Source organism: Ictidomys tridecemlineatus, chromosome 10, assembly GCF_052094955.1.
Source record: "Ictidomys tridecemlineatus isolate mIctTri1 chromosome 10, mIctTri1.hap1, whole genome shotgun sequence".
Lineage (NCBI taxonomy): Eukaryota > Metazoa > Chordata > Mammalia > Rodentia > Sciuridae > Ictidomys > Ictidomys tridecemlineatus.
This window is the reverse complement of record NC_135486.1, coordinates 96,533,918-96,550,219: the sequence shown is the minus strand read 5'-3', so window position 1 is coordinate 96,550,219 and position 16,302 is coordinate 96,533,918. Positions and strand designations below refer to the sequence as shown.

General features: G+C 44.6%; 1 protein-coding gene across 2 annotated transcripts in view; it reads left to right on the top strand.

The window, feature by feature from the left end:
* Olah (oleoyl-ACP hydrolase) overlaps positions 1-16,302 on the top strand; it is a 65,769-nt gene that overhangs the window by 15,408 nt on the left and 34,059 nt on the right. For both annotated transcript variants that reach the window (XM_040277591.2, XM_078023479.1), the window contains exons 2-3: positions 7,045-7,110; positions 9,069-9,245. The gene's annotated coding sequence lies outside the window, so the exon portion shown is untranslated. The remainder of the gene's footprint in view (positions 1-7,044; positions 7,111-9,068; positions 9,246-16,302) is intronic.

The window sequence follows — 16,302 nt, the reverse complement described above, 5'->3', positions numbered from 1 at the left end:
AGAAACCAGCCTCTACCTCAGCAAAGCCTGTCCAAGGAAGGGAGTGTGACCCTTATCCTTGGAAAAAACCACAGAGCACTCCTAAGCACATACACACCCTGCTGAGTTGTTTGTCTGTAAATAACTGGAGAGGTCTAAGGTGCCAGGTGTCCCTGACTCAGTTAGGCTAGGTGAGGACCCATAGCAACCCCCTAGCAACCACCAATCAGCATGAGACAGGGAAAATACCTGGACTGCCAGATGACCCCCAAGTAGTTTATGGTGGTTGATAACATGTTGGGAAACCATGTAGTTTAGCACGTACACCCCTCATGGCCTAAACCAATCAGTTCAAAGGAATCCCCCTCTTGTATTAACCAATCACCCCTACCCAACTTGTTCCTGCCATTGAATGTGCTAATCAATATTAAAAGTTTTTGTTTGATTTTCCTGCGGTATGGAATGATTTGCTGTGTGATGTTGTGACGCATAGAGTATCCCCCAAAACCTATAAATCCTCACTGAATTGAGGGCCAGGACTCACTCCTTGGGACCACTGTGATGGGAACAGTTGTGAGTCCAGGCTTGAGCTTGCAATAAAGACTCTTGTGTGCTTGCATTGGATTTGGCTCCTGGAGGTCTATTGGGATCCAACGAATCTGGCATAACACCACCAGGAACCTATAATCCAGTTAAGATGTTCCAAAACAGACTCAAGATGAGGTCACAGGGCCAAAAGTACATCATTTAATAACAAAAGTGTGTGTGTGTGTGTGTGTGTGTGTGTGTGTGTGTGTACTACAAACTGTAGACTGGAGAAGTTGGGGAAAACTGTGAAGAATTTGGGACATAACTCTTTGAAAGACAAAATTTAAGTAGAACATATTCATTCATGTGTGCAGAATTTACCAAGTAAATATCAAATTGAATTGGGAAGCCCCTTGGAGGTCAGAATAACCAATATTGTGTTCAGTGTCCAACACTATATGTTTAAGTCAATCAAGGAAGGAAAATACTGGCCACCACATTGGAATTAGGACTGAGAAAAGGCAATTCAGGTAAATTGCACAGGGTTTATCTCTCTGTAGGAAGGAGGAAATAGAATCATATTGCATGGTAGAGATTTCACTGATAGTCTCTGAGACTGAAAGAGGCAGCTTTCTAGGCTAAAGGCTGCTCTAGTAGGCACTTTTCTGTGGAAGATAACAATTGAGTAGGTGAGGATCACCACTGTGTTTCTAGCAACATTTTTATCTCTTTTTTCTCTATTCTCCACTCAACCTCAGGTCCCAGCAAGTTTATTACTAAACTCCTGTTAAGTCCATGGCCCTTCTTCCTGCATCTCTAGAAGTTGTGCTAATGAACTCTTAGAGGAGTTCTGGGGCTTATGAATCAACACCTCACTGTTTTAGTAAGAGTGTTGTAGGGACAAATGAGGCAAGGCACCAAAGATAGCAGGAAACAGTTTTATTTGGCTGCAGCCAGGTTCAGAGGGTACAGCCTTTGCTGTAATCAATCAATACCCTGAACCCCAAGTTCAGGGAGTTTCAGAGTTTTATACCCAGCATGTAAAGAGAGGGACTCAGAAGTTCTCAGTCTGCAGAAGTTCACACAAAAGCAGCTTTTTCTTTCACTGTTTTGGGCAAGTTAACTCTTCAAGGACAACACCTGAGAAAAGGAGGGCTTCTTCTCCCCCTTTCTTTCCTCCCCTACCAGCTGTTCCATGGAGCCCATTTGTAACTTATCTTAAAAATGTAGACATCTCGGTGAAGCCCAGCTCAAGGCCAGAGGCCTTGTTTGCACATTTCTACAAAGTACAATCCTGGATATGTTTGTGAAAACTAGTAAGGGAGTGTCCAGCACCTGAAGTGCTGGTATCTTCTCGGCCAAAGGCCAAGTAAACAGGGTGACATGAAAAAAGTAAGTTTATCTCCATTGGACTGTTTTGCAGAGACTTTTGCTAACAGTCCTAAAATCAGCCCTGGTGAAGATTTCTGGAAAGGCCCAGTGAAGATTTCTTAGTTGAGAAAGGGGGTGCCATTTCAATACAGTTGTGTGTGTCTATGGGACCCCTGCCATATTCGTCAATCACAGACTTCCGAGCAAGTAGGAAGAAACTGAAAGGAGGGGCTGGGGCCAAAACATTCATTCCTTCTCTGTTCAAGTCTTAGCTTTTGAGCATGGCAGTGGGTACTTGTCTGCCAGGGCCATTGGAGGCTTCCCCTTTTGTCTGGCCATGCTTTTTTTCTTCCTTATAAACATTTGGACCATTGTCTTTGTACTAGTGAGACTCCTCTTTGAGTGAACTCTGGGTTTGTAAGGAGATCCACCCTCCCCTTTATCTTTCTGGTCTGTCTATCTTTGAGTCTCTGCATACTTCTCAGTAAAGCCCTCTAGGATTGTAATTTTTGGCAAATGGCTCTCTGAGACTGTCCCATAAAGGATGCATTGATCACCTGTTGCTTGAGACTGTGCATTTCTTAACTGACAAACTTGCATTGCAGCTGTAATGTTTGTATGGTGCCCCTCTTCCCCTGGACACCTCTGGGCAGGGAGAGGGGCGGCAGTGGTGGTGGCCTGGATATTTAGCTCTGAGTCAGTTGGGCACATCTCTTTTGATTATTGCTGCCAGTTTCATAAGGCAGAGGGGCCTTAGGCAGATGTGGGGCCAAAAGAAATGTTCAGGCTATCAAGGGTGAGAGAGGGAGATGCTGGAGCAGCAGGAGACTTATCTTGGCTCTATTTGTCTGCAGATGCGCTCAGCTTAGGCTAGGGCTCAGGGATGGCTCTGATTCCTTCTAACTCTTGGGCACAGTGTGTTTCTTCTCTATTTTTTATTTTTTTAAAGATTTTCTCTGAGGGATTCTTGACATCTCTTTATCTTTAGACCTTCTTCTTTGTAGGGGCCCATCCTAGGTCTGGATAATGGGCTGCATCAGATCAGTCATGGCCCAGGGTTTCTCCGTGTAGGAAGGAGTAGGATTTTTCCAGTTTATGAGCACAATGGTGGTGAAAGGCTGGCACACAAAACTGCCTTGTCTCCCTCAGGTGTTTCCCTCTGGTTAACATGGGCAGGTCCTTTAGTCCCTTGCAGGGGCATCTGGAGAGTTCTCATCTGAGTTGTGGCTCTAGTCTTGGGGCAAATCTCCCAGTAATCTTGGGAGGTGAAAGACTCTTTGGTCCTAGGAAGGCTTTGGCTTTGAGAACATCAAAGAGGAAGGAGTAGCCAGTATTGGGGGCCATCATTTGTTGCTTCTAAGGATGAGGGGGATAGGGGACAGTCTGTTGTCCCAGTGGTTTTGGCAAAGTAGGGTAGAGTGGCACATAAGGTCATGGGTCCTCTTCTGGCTCACAGGGAAAACTGTTTCCTTTCCTGTTTTCCTAGACAGGTTTTCTATTTATCTGCTTTCCACTGGGTCTTAGAGACCACTATGCTCCTGGCTAACATCAGCTTCGACTGTCCATCTAGACAAGCTCTCAACCAAGGGGGCTGTTTCTGTACTATCTCTTGCCAGCAATCAATATAAGAGAATTGGTTCAGGGTTCCAACAATAATCAAAAGGACCTCAGCAATGACTCTCTCATCTAAAGATCCTTCTGGTGGCCAGCCCACATCTTGGGTGAGCCACTCTAATTCACAGAGTATGCAACATTTGTGGAGTGAGTTTCATCCCACAGTTACCAGGAAAAACCTTCCTAAAGGTTTCTAAGACACATTTCAGAAGGCTCAGTTTCCTTAGTGTGCCTCCCATGTTCCACCCTGCATCAGTGTTGCACACTTAGAACAAAACACACAGGACAAGACTCACTTAGTCCATCTCCCGGCTGCTCCCTTCGTGGGGTCTTAGGGCCCTCTTAGCCTTGCAGGTCAGTATCAGCCCCCAATCTGGAGCTTTCACCTAGACATTTGTTGGTGAAACTCTGCCATAGACTGTATGAGGTGCCATGGAACCAAGGATCAAGACTCTGCACTTGCTTCGGCCCTCGGGTTGGGTCGGAAACCTTCCCTTTGTCTGTCTCATTCACACACTTTCACACAGACATGGTCAGGACAGAATTTCTATCCCACCCAAATTCCAACAACTCCAAACCAAACAGAAAAGGGAGTCACAGTTTCCCCTCTGCTCGCTGATCCTGAACAGAGGCTACTCGGGCGACTCCCTGGGTCCGTTTCAGCTCCAACCACTTTGGAGGGTACTCGGGACCCAACAGAGGGCGATCAAGCCTCTCTTCCACTTGCTTAGGCCTTGAAGGGGAAGTCAGGTGGGCTTCAAATCCAAATGGACCTGGGTCCTCCCTGTTCAGATAGACGGTGCTCCAAAACCCTAATTCTGGTTCCTGCTGCCTGTGGGTTCCATTGTGCTCTGGGGTGGCAGCAACAGGGCACTGGGTGAGTTGACCATCCTTCAGGCCAAGAGTGGCCTGGGCATGCCAAGGGGACCGCTGTCCCCCATCGCCCCAGGGAAGCCGGTCCCTGGAGACAAGAGAGGCAGAATAGCCTTCCTTACCTCCTCTGTCCCATCTGGGGTGCCAAAAATGTTGTAGGGATAAAGGAGGCAAGGCACCAAAGATAGCAGGAAACAGTTTTATTTGGCTGTAGCCAGGTTCAGAGGATACAGCCTTTGCTGTAATCAATCAATATCCTGAACCCCAAGTTCAGGGAGTTTCAGAGTTTTATACCCAGCATGTAAGGGGAGGGGCTCAGAAGTTCACAGGCTGCAGAAGTTCACATAAAAAGCAGCTTTTTCTTTCACTGTTCTGGGCATGTTAACTCTTCAAGGACAACACCTGAGAAGGGAGAGCCTCTTCTCCCCTTTCTTTCCTCCCCCTGCCAGCTGTTACCATGGAGCCCATTTATAAATTATCTTAAAAATGTAGACATCTCAGTGAAGCCCAGCTCAAGGCCAGAGGCCTTGTTTGCACATTTCTTCAAAGTACTATCCTGGATATGTTTGCGAAAACTATTAAGGGGGTGTCCAGCACCTGGAGTGCTGGTATCTTCTCGGCCAGTGGCCAAGGAAACAGGTGACATGAAAAAAGTAAGTTTATCTCCATTGGACTGTTTTGCAGAGACTCTTTTGCTAACAGTCCTAAAATCAGCCCTGGTGAAGATTTCTGGAGAGGTCCAATGAAGATTTCTCAGTTGAGAAAGGGGGTGCCACTTCAAGAGTACAACAAAAAATTCTAAAGATAAACAGAAAGGATTTTTTGAGCAGCTGAAAGAGTCTTCCTGTAGTTTAATTATAGAATAGATTCCTCATGATTGTGTTAACTGAAAGGAATAAAAATCAAGGTTGCTTTCTTTTTAATTTTTTTATATTTTACTTTTTAATTTGTTCTAATTAATTATACATGAGAGTAGAATGCATTTTGACACATTGTACAGAAGTGGAGCACAACTTCTCATTCCTCTGGCTGAACATGGTACAGAGTTACACGAGTACTGTAATCAATCATGTATATAGGATGATAATGTCTGTCTCATTCCACCATCCTTCCCATCTCCACACCCCTCCCCTCCCTTCACTCCCCTTTTGCCCAATCCAAAATTCCTTAATTCTTCCCTATCCTGAGCCTCCCATTAGGAAGGATTAGCATCTGCTTATTAGAGAAAACATTCAACCTTTGGATTTTGCGGTTTAGTTTATTTTGCCTAGCATGATATTTTCTGTAAAGAATGGTGGAAAAGCTCCTTAAACTCAACAAGCTAAAATAATCATTTACCTGTCTGAGATTTTACCATAGTGGCCAGTTGCAGAAGAGAAGGGTGTCGAGAGAAGAGAGAGAGAGAGAGAGAGAGAGAGAGAGAGAGAGAGAGAGAGAGAGAGAGAGAGAGAGAGAGAGAGAGAAAAGAAGAAGAAGAAGAAGAAGAAGAAGAAGAAGAAGAAGATGAAGAAGAAGAAAAGAAGAAGAAGAAAAGAAGAAGAAGAAAAGAAGAAGAAGAAGAAGAAGAGAAGAAGAAGAAGAAGAAGAAGAAGAGGAAGAAGAAGAAAAAAAAAAGAAGAAGAGGAGAGGGGGCAGAAAGAGTGAGAGGTAGAGTGAGAGAGAGGGAGAGCAAGAGAGTAAGAGAGTGAGCACGAACAGGGTGTTGATATTTATGGGCTTAATGCAGGATGAGGAGGAGCAAGGCAAATGGGCTGCTACTTCTTCATTGGCTGAGTGTTGGCACCACTTCAGGGATTGGAAGTGCGCCATTCAAAGTTCATGCCATTCACAGGGATTGGAAGTGATGGTTCGCACGCCATTCAGTGCGTCATGGACCTGGGCTCCCAGAAGAGAAGTGCTCTGGGCACCATCTTTACCAACACTCCTGAGCTCCCAGAAGAGAAGTACTATGCATGCCATCTTTACCAACATTTCTCCCTTTTTTGTTTTGGTTTGGGGGTGGCATGTTCCATCTGGCTGAGTAGGGGTGACGTTTAGAGGGAGGGAGGGAAGTCAGTTGGTTGGAGAAGAAGGGCCAGGAGGCCCCATATCCATGCACTGAAGGTATGGATTTCCTCCGGGAGAAGTCAATGAATGTGCCCTGCAACTATGAAAAGAAACAGCATTAATTTCTGCCATGTCATCCAGTCTGTAGGGCTGGTAGAAAAAAGCCTATGCCCAGAAGAAGGCAGATTTGGACATATAAAGCTGAAAACCAAAGGCTTATTTTTTTGGCATGGTGGGGTAGAGATGGCCCTTCGATGGAGTTGTCATTTGATATCTTCATCTTTCAGCACTTGGTGAATGTTTCTTGGGATGACTGGATGTGCATGTCATCTGGCTCATTGGCAAGTAGCTGGTAATCCCTGAGAAGGAGCTGATTGAAAGTTTGGTTAGAGATTTTGTTAATTTGTCCTTGAAGGAATTTTAAAATGCAAGGAAGGAAGGCACAGAATAAAAAGACCAACTAGAGGTTCCAGTATCAGAAGAATCCAGGGGCTGATGGGGTTTGTGAAGAGGTCCCAATAGGATTGTTGTGCCAATTGCTGATTTCTAAAAAAGGTGTGGAGGTACTGTGTTGCTATGGGTTCCTAGATCTTATAAGAGGCCCATTCTTACGTATGTTTTTCTCCGGAATAGGATGAAGGGTGGTGCGTGACTGTGAAAAACGGAGCTTGAGAGGGTTATCTGGGGGATATCTCACAGGTAAATCTGGGCGATTTTGGGGGTTCTGCAAGGTTGGGAGCAGTGGTGAGATTGTCCTCTGGAAGGTTTGCCACTAGTTTTAACCTAGAAATGTGAATCCAGGGGGTTAGTTTCTTTCCTTCCTGTTGGAGGTTTGCAGCATTGGGTGTACACAGGACTACCTGTAATGGCCCTTCCCATTTGGAGGCTAGGGGGGATCTTTCCCCTGGGGAAGAAAAGTAGACCCATTCTCCTGGTCTGAGCAGAAAGGAGGCAGCTGAGTTCTCTGGATCCGTAAAGCAACAAATCTTGTTGCTTCCATAGCTCAGAGTGTATAAGGAAGAGGAGGGGAAGAGCATATTGGTTGGGGAGGAGGCAAGGCTCTGGTGAGATTCCTGGGGGAAGAAAGGAATGACCATACATTATCTCAAAGGGGGAGGCAAGGGATGGCTTTTTTGGTAAAGCCCTCATGCATAGTAGGGCAAGAGGGAGGAGTTTAATTCAATCTAAATGAGTCTCTAAAGATAGTTTCATTATGATGTCTTTCATTGTGCGGTTGACTCACCCAACCTTACCTGAGGCTGGGGGTAATAGGGACAATGAAGGTGCCATGGGATGGACAATGTCTTTGCCACATTCTGGGTTACTTGAGAGACAAACTCAGGCCCATTGTCAGATTGGATTGAAGTGGGCATCCCAAACCGAGGGATTACTTCAGTTAGGAGGATGTTAGCAACCGTGGTAGCCTGCTTATTTGAGGTGGGGAAGGCCTCTACCCAACCTGAGAATGTGTCTATTAAAATTAGTATGTATTTGAAGTTTTTTACTCTGGGCATGTTGGTAAAGTCTATTTGCCACTCTGCCCCAGGAATACGGCCCCTAGCCTGATGAGAAAGGAAGGTTCCGGGTTTTAAAGATGTATTGGGATTCACTCTTTTGCATATCTGGCATGAGGCTGTGATTTGCTGTATCACTTCTTTATCCTGGGGAGTCAGAGTAAAGAAAGAGTGGAGAAAGGCTTTGATAGTCTATGGACTGGTGTGGAAAATGGAGTGGAAGTAAGTAAAGAGGGCATGTTTAGGTGGGTCTCCATTATTGGGTAATGATGGAGAGCCTGTGGCAATGAGAGATCTGGTGGCGTCTGACCTGGCTGCCTGATCTGCTTTTGAATTACCCTGTGTGATGGGGGAGGAGTTGTTTTGGTATGATCTGCAATGGACAATTCCAAGTTTTTTAGGAAGCTGGGAGGCTTGTAGTAGTTGGGTGATGCATGTGGAATTGGTTATAGAGGTGCCCTTTGAGTTCAGGAGACGTCTCTTCTTCCAAATTGCTGCATGAGAAAAGAGAATGTGGAAAACATATTTGGAATCAGTATAAAGTGTAAGATTTTTCCCTGCTGCCAATTCGCAGGCTTGCTTTGCAGCTACCAGCTCAGCCTGTTGGTTGGTGGTATTTTCAGGCAGGGAATTGGCTTCTATTACTCATGATAGGGACACTATGGCATATCCAGCTTTTCTGATCCCCTCATGCATAAAGGAGCTGCCATCAGTGAACCAGGTTTAATCAGATTGTTCTAGAGGTCCCTCAGTGATATTAATTGGGCATGGGAGGAAGTTTTCTAGAATTTTCCTACATTTATGTATTACCTGTCCGAGATTTTATTAGCAGGACTGTAACGGCCAGTTGCAGAAGAGAAGGGGGTAGAGGGGAGAGAAGAGAGGGAAGAGGGGAGAGGGGAGAGGGGAGAGAAGGGAGGGGAGGGGGGAGAGAGAGGGGGAGAGAAAGAGAGAGAGGGAGAGCAAGAGAGAGAAGGACAGCAAGAGAGAGAGGGAGAGCAAGAGAGTAAGAGAGCGAACACGAACAAGGTGTTGATATTTATGGTCTTAACACAGGATGAGGAGGAGCAAGGCGAGTGGGCTGAGAGTTCGTGCCACTTCAGGGATTGGAGGTGTGCCATTCAAAGTTTGTGCCATTCACAGGGATTGGAGGTGATGGTTCGCGCCATTCAGTGCGTCATGGACCTAAGCTCCCAGAAGAGAAGTGCTCCAGGCGCCATCTTTACCAACACTCCTGAGCTCCCAGAAGAGAAGCACTCCAGATGCCATCTTTACCAACATCTTCCTGCTCCATCAATTTACCTGCATTCTTCTTTAAGGGTCAGTAATATTCTGTTCTGTATATGTACCATTCATCTGTTGAAGGGCATCTAGGTTGATTCCATAGTTTAGCTATTATAAATTGAACTGCTATAAACATTCATGTGGCTGGGTCACACAATGAACAGCTCCGTGGTCTGAAAGGGCAGGGAAATAACCCAATGAGCATCACCGTAGAGGAGCCAATCAGCTGGCAACTGGAAGTTTGTTGGGGCCACGGTGAGCCAATCAGCTGGAAGTTTGCTTAGGGAAGTTTTGCTGGGGCCCCTTCAGCTGTGGCTCTCAACCCGTTATTGGGTGTTGGCTGAGGTGGCCTCATGGGTTCTTCCAGAGAATTTCTGTATACATGACCTGGCTGGATCGGTGTTCTTGGGCTTTTGACCTTAGTCCCGCCTAATGGTTTAATCTGAAATCTGCCTAGGTCCCTTAGTGACAGTGACATAACTGCTCCTTATTGGTTCTTGCTACTATCTCTTCTTAGTCCTCCTATCACTATATAACCTTGTCCCTGACACAATAAAGTTGAAATTATTGCACCTTCATGGTTGACTCACCTCCTGACTCGGTGTAATTGTGTGGGCCAGGTTGGATGCCGGGCGGGTCTAGACACTTCACCCTCTCACTCAGCCCCGGAGACACTAGCTGGTCTAATGCACCTCACTACCCCTGTCAGAGGTCGGTTGTGCTTCACTACTCCTGTTGGAGGGCAGTTCCAACAGTTGGTACCTCGGAGATGATAGGCTGGTCTCCCACGTACCCTTGTTGCAGAATGCGACAAAGAGCAAGAAGAGTGAAGGCAGGAGAAGCCAAACTCTGTCTTTTAGAACAGTATTAATTTCAGCCAGGAGGGTACAGCCCTCAGGCCCTAATTACCTCCTGAAATATCCCCTCTCTTCTGACTATTAACAATGGTAAATTACAACAGGAATTCTGGATGGGAAAAACATTCAAACCATAGCAGGCCACGATGGAGGAAAGGAGAGAAGGAGGATAAAGAAAGAGCAGGGAGAGGGAGAGGGAGAGGGAGAGGGAGAGGGAGGGAAATGAAGCTACCCTTTGCCAGGTGGATATGGGAACTACTAGTCGACACAACTACTAGGGCAAGTTTTATAGAAACAGAAGAACATCCTAGGAGGAGAGCGCAGACTCTGCCCTTTTTGAAGTTCAACATCATGGAACTTCTTTGATGGACAAGTAAGGGCACTAAGGAACCCAAAGAGGAATTGCAGTAAAGAGGTAAGGCTGAGCCCCTTTTGGGATCTAGGCCTTAACAAAAGGGTGCAGGTGATGATGAGGAACACGCAGCCCTTTGCAGGGTATGACAAGGCAGGAAGTGGCAGGAAGTGGCCTGGGATGTAGCTACCTTGGTCCTGCAGATGAGCTCCACAATGAACTAATGAGTATGATCCTGGGAGCCCTCACTGGGGCACCACTACCACCTTTGCCAAAATCATAGGGTATCCTGAATAGCCCACAAAGAAGCATCAAATTGTAGAATCATTTTTTCCAAAGTGAAGTCCTGAGAGTTTAAAAAGTGGTGTGGGGAGGCAGGGATGGGGTTGGGCTGGTTGCTAATTGAACTTCCTAGAAATAGGAGAATTCTAGGAGAGAGGGCAGTGGGGAAGGGGAGGGGTAACCTAGGAACATGGAGAAGCCCTTAGAGAAAAGGAAGCTGCAGGCTAGAGAAAGTGTGGCATATTTAAAGCTATAACATCCTACATTCTAAGAATGCTGCAAAGAGCATCATGTCCCGTGCTCCAGTTTTTCTTCCCAAGCAAAAGCATTTTAGACTTTTTATTTTGCTGTTTTGGGATGCCACGAGAAGGGAGAGATGGAGAACTGGCCCTGTGGAGAAGAAGAGGAGCAGGAGACATGACATACCATTTCCCAACTTAGAAAGTCACTAATTCACAGGGTGTCAGAACTAAAACAAGCTTCAGAAATCTTGTGGCCTTTGATCTCACACCAATGCTGGGAGGCAAATCCAGGCCCCTAGAGTTATATGTTTGTCTGCTGGGGCAGGCCCTAAGTGGCTTATAGTTAGCTGCCCTTGCCCAGATTTCTGGTAGGCTATGTTGTTTTGGGGCTGGCAACCAGCTATGTTATGGTTAGTCAAGGCCAGAAAGACAGTGATTCAGTGTATGTACTGAAGGTTGTAAACATTTGTTTGTGAGCATGCTCCCACTGGTGTAACCTGTTGGTGGTATGCCTTTTTTGTTTGGACTGTATTTAACAAAGGGACTAAACGGGGGCAAAATGGAGCTGGCTGGAGGCTGTTGCCACCTCTGAATAAAGCATGTCTACTATCCTAACTGCATCTTGTATCTTTTTCTACTTGCAGAGCCCCAAACCTTGCTTCCTGGGTTTAAGTCCTCTGCATGACATTGCCCAAGGTCTCTTATTAACTGAGTAATTCTAGAAGCTAGCCTGGACTCTTTCTGTACCCCACAGTGTGTCTGCAATTAGACATCAATAACTGCATGTGATCCTCTAACGAGGTCCTGGCCTAGACGTGACTAACTGCACATTTGGTTTGTACTACTGTCTTCACATTTAATTATGATCACAACTATTTCCTAGGATGTTGAATCCTCTGATGTTTTTCTAGAAAGAAGTAAAAGTTACCAGCTGTAAATGCAACTGCTGGGGCAGGGCACACATGGGCTGAGCTGATAATCCAATGGCTTCCTAGACAGTACATGAGCCAAGAGCTACACAGGCAGTGAATATATGAATGAGGCCAGAGCTGGCAGGGGAAATTCTACATTAGTAGTAGTATCTTGGCCCAAATTGTCTACATTTGAGTAGAGGGGGCATTGAACTTCATTAACTTCCAACGATCTCTGAATATTTCTTTTCTTTCTACATTTGGTAGCAACTTAGGGTCAGGAATAAGCACAGGAATAAGTGCTGTCCTCTGTATAGTGAAGGCAAAGAACCAAAGGCTAGGACTCTGCCTGATAACTCAGCTTTGTCTCAGCTTTGGGTAAAACTACAAGGTACTCAGAGGTCTTAGGCATCTTGAGTTGTGTGGGAGAGATTTTAGGAAAAAGGTCAGGATGTGCTAAATCTCCCTGGGAAGGTATGCAGGGGAATTGATGAAATACAGGCTCTGAGAACATTAGTCCATCATTTGGGTTATTAGTACCAGTATGGCCCTGAACTCTTGCAAACATTTTTAGTATCTTGATTAGGGAATAGCAGCTCTTAGAAAGCTGGAGTTTTAAAAAAATCCCTATAAGCTTGCATTCACAAGAGACTTTTGGAATAATGAACTAGCACCCGCTGCTGTGGTTGTGGCCTACTGTCTTCTGAGTGTGGCCTTGTGAGTGTCTGATCTGCAAAGGGCCCTGCTATGGTTTGGATGAAACTTAATCCCCAAATTCATATGTTGTGGTGGAGGTGTGGCCAGTGGCAGCTGGTGTGAGTGCAGCATCTAAGATGGCACTGGAAGCTTCCTAAGAGCTGACTCCTCTACCATGCTTTGATTCGGCAGGAAGGCTCTCACCAGATGTTGGCACCATGCTCTTGGACTTCTCAACTTCCAGGACCATCAGCAAAATAAACCTCTAACTCAATAAATCATCCCCTCTCAAGTAGTTTGTGATAAACCAGGAAATGGGCTAAGACAGGGCCTCCATGTGTTCTCTAGGAAGAAGGACATGTTTCAGAGGCTGGCCAGCAGCAGTGCTCTACAGGAGTCAATCTGGAACACAAGGTTTCAAACTGAGAGGTCATTTTATTCCTTCACAGTCACCAGATCTCAAAGCTCAGGTTGAATCAGACTTTTAAAAGACTGGCATCACTTACAATAATTTGGTTAGCAAAACTGATAACTAATTAGTAAGTGTCCACAACCCCCAAACTATGAAATAATATGGGCCACAAATATGACAAATACACATGGAATTTCTTCTAGAAAGAACACTTTTCAGAGTCTTCAACCCAAGCCATCACATTCCATTCCTTGGATTTAACCTCTAGTCTATGCAGACAATCCCCCAAATCGACTCCCAAATATCCTCCTGAGGCTCAGATCCCTACAGCCAAATACTTTATGGAAAAATCTCCTCCTTGGAAACCTCCCAGGTACCTCAAACTAAACACATTCAAAACTCAATGTGTCACTTTTTTTTTCCTTTTTGAGTAATGGGGATTGAACCCAGGGCCTCTCACATGTTAGGCAAGTGCTCTACCACCGAGCTGAAGCCCAGCCCTTTCTTTTCTTGTATTATTTCGTTGAACAGATTGCTCATTCCTTTGGTTTGGACCTCTATACCTTCCTGTATCCCAATGACTCTTAAGTTTGGTCTCTTTATGTTATCCCATATTTCTTGGATGTTCTGCTCATGGTTTCTTAACAGTCTCGCTGAGCTGTCTATGTTCTTTTCAAGTTGAAATACTTTGTCTTCATTGTCTGATGTTCTATCTTCTAAGTGTTCTACTCTGCTGGTAGTATTCTCGTTTGAGCTTTTAATTTGTTTTATTGCTTCTTGCATTTCTAGGATTTCTGTTTGTTTTTTATAACCTCTATCTCCCTGTATAGTTGATCTTTTGCTTCTTGGATTTGTTTATGTAATTCATTGTCGAAGTGATCTTTCATTGTCTGATTTTGCTGTCTAACGTCTTCCTTGAGACTCCAGATCATCTGAAGCAAGTATATCCTGAATTCTTTATCTGACATTCCATCTGCTGCAGCTATTACCTCTTCTAAAGTTGAGTTGACCTGCATTGCTTATGGTCCTTTCTTTCCTTGTCTTTTCATACTGCTCGCGTTTCTTTCTGCTTGGTGAAACTGTTGTGTTATTGAATTTTCCCCCTATATATTTATATTGCTCTTGTATAGTTGCAAAGTCTCCCTTTTGTGGAGAAAGACAACGTTAACAATTCTCAATATCAATAGTATACCATCTAAGCACACGTTTTCCTTATTACTACATTTATAGCTAGACTCTATGTCTATAAATGTTGATTTCAATTATCGTTTACAAATATAGTCATTAGTTTCATGAAAGGCATACCATTTCTGGTAGCTTGAAGAAAACTGGATTTCAGGTGTAGGATGTTATGTTTATGGGGAAAGGAGTAAGGGTATGGGGTTAATCTAACTTAGTAACTTTGGAGACTCTAACCAATAGATGGGTAATTTATGGAAGAATGTATAGATTCAAATCCTTGTCTGTATTTATAAGATTACCCTACTTATGAATAGTAAAATTTAGGGGATTGCAAGTGGGATAGAGGGAATAAGAGGGAGAAAAACAGATAACAAGGAAAGGGAGAGAAAACAGAGAGCAGGAAAAAGAAAATATGAGAAAAAAGAAAAGGAATCAAAAGGGGGAAGGGAGGTGGGGCATATGCAATTCCTCTATAGTATATTATTCTGGTGATTCAGTTGTTAAAGACCTTTTTCTTGTACAATTTTTGGTTTCACATATGTTGAGGTTGCGAAGACCAGAGGGGGAAGGGTAGAGGATACTGGGTGAATGGCTGAAAAGAGAGAGGAGAGAGAAAAAGAAAGAAAAAAAAAGAAAAAAAATGTCTCTCAGAACTCTGTTTTTATTTCTTCCAGTTGGTGGCATTGTCTATTCCTAGCTTGAGTCTCTGGGTTCAGGATGGTGGTGGTAGTCAGTGTGAGAGGACTTGAGCTTCCACCTGTGGCCTCTCTACTCTTATTCTCTGAGATGTAAACCAGGTGCCTGATCCGCTGCAGAACCACACTGGTAGCCACGCCAACCGGTTGGTGGGTTTTAAGGGTTGATGGGATTTTCCAAGATGAGTTTCATCAGTTTTTCTCATAAGGTGTTTGATGAGGTGGGGGTGTTGGGGAAACCTTATGTTTGTCAATAGCTCAGTCAGGTGACTGCATGGGCGGCAGGGCCCCTCCTCCAGTTGGAGTGGTCTGTCTATACCTCACCAGTAGGAGGCTGGGCCTGTTCTCCCGGTCTGCCTACCTTCCCAGCCTTTTCTTAAAGCTTTATTTTGAGACAAGGTCTCACTTGTTGCCCAGGATGGCCTCAGATTTGTGTTCCTCTTGCCTCAACCTCCAATAGCTGGGATTACAGGCCTTTACATCACCTTTCTACAGATATGCTCTTCCCTCTTCTGTTTCCTATTTCAGTGAATGACACCAGTACAGACCCCGGTGCCCCATCCCCCAAACTGGGATTCTTCCTCCTCTTTGCTTCCTGCCCCTTTCTGCACTCCTCTATCTAGTAAATCTGCAAATACTGTTGACTACATGATCTAACACAGCTGAAGAAGCCAGCCCTCCTTTACATTCTCAGCTTCCCCTTGGCACCATGTGGGAAAGATTATGGGTCAAGAGCATAGCCTGGCTGTGCTTATCTTCTGGGTCTGCTCTCTACCAAGGTTCATCTAAGTGGCAGGAAATGGGGGACTGACTTGAGAAGCTTTGATTTAGAGAGCTGGGACAGGAACCCGCTCTCCACATTGCTGTACAAATTAAATCTTGCCTAGTTCACATTATAGTATCAGTAAGTGCAGCCATTATGTGTAGGTATTACAAGAAAAGACAATGACATGACTTTTCTAAACTCTAGCAACTAAGCAGTCCTACAGATACATGGACAGAAAACACTTATTACCTATTAGAAAGTTGGAGTAAGGAGATAGTCATTTTGAAAATGGAGATGTCTCAGTTTTCTAGATAATTACCAAGTTGTACTTTTTTAAGTCTTAGAAAAAAATTTGGAATTCTAAGAAAGGATTCACTGCCATGCCAAACGTCCAATTTTGCAAACTTCAAATGTTCACACAAGAGAAGAAAAATAATTACTGAAAGATTTGTAATTTATAAAGATTTTTATCTATATGAGCTCCTTGAATCTCCAATAATAATTTGAAAGTGACCCTTGACTTCACAGCCTCAAGTGTGAACACCAGAATTGCCCCTGGGAACCCAGGCTAGTCTCTCTGCCTACAGTTCTTACAGTAAAAAAAGGGTGCTGAAAGGAACAGAAACACCCATACAGCAAAAATAAACAAACTAAACAAAATACAAGAAGGAAGGCTTGCTTAACTAAAGGAGGAAAGT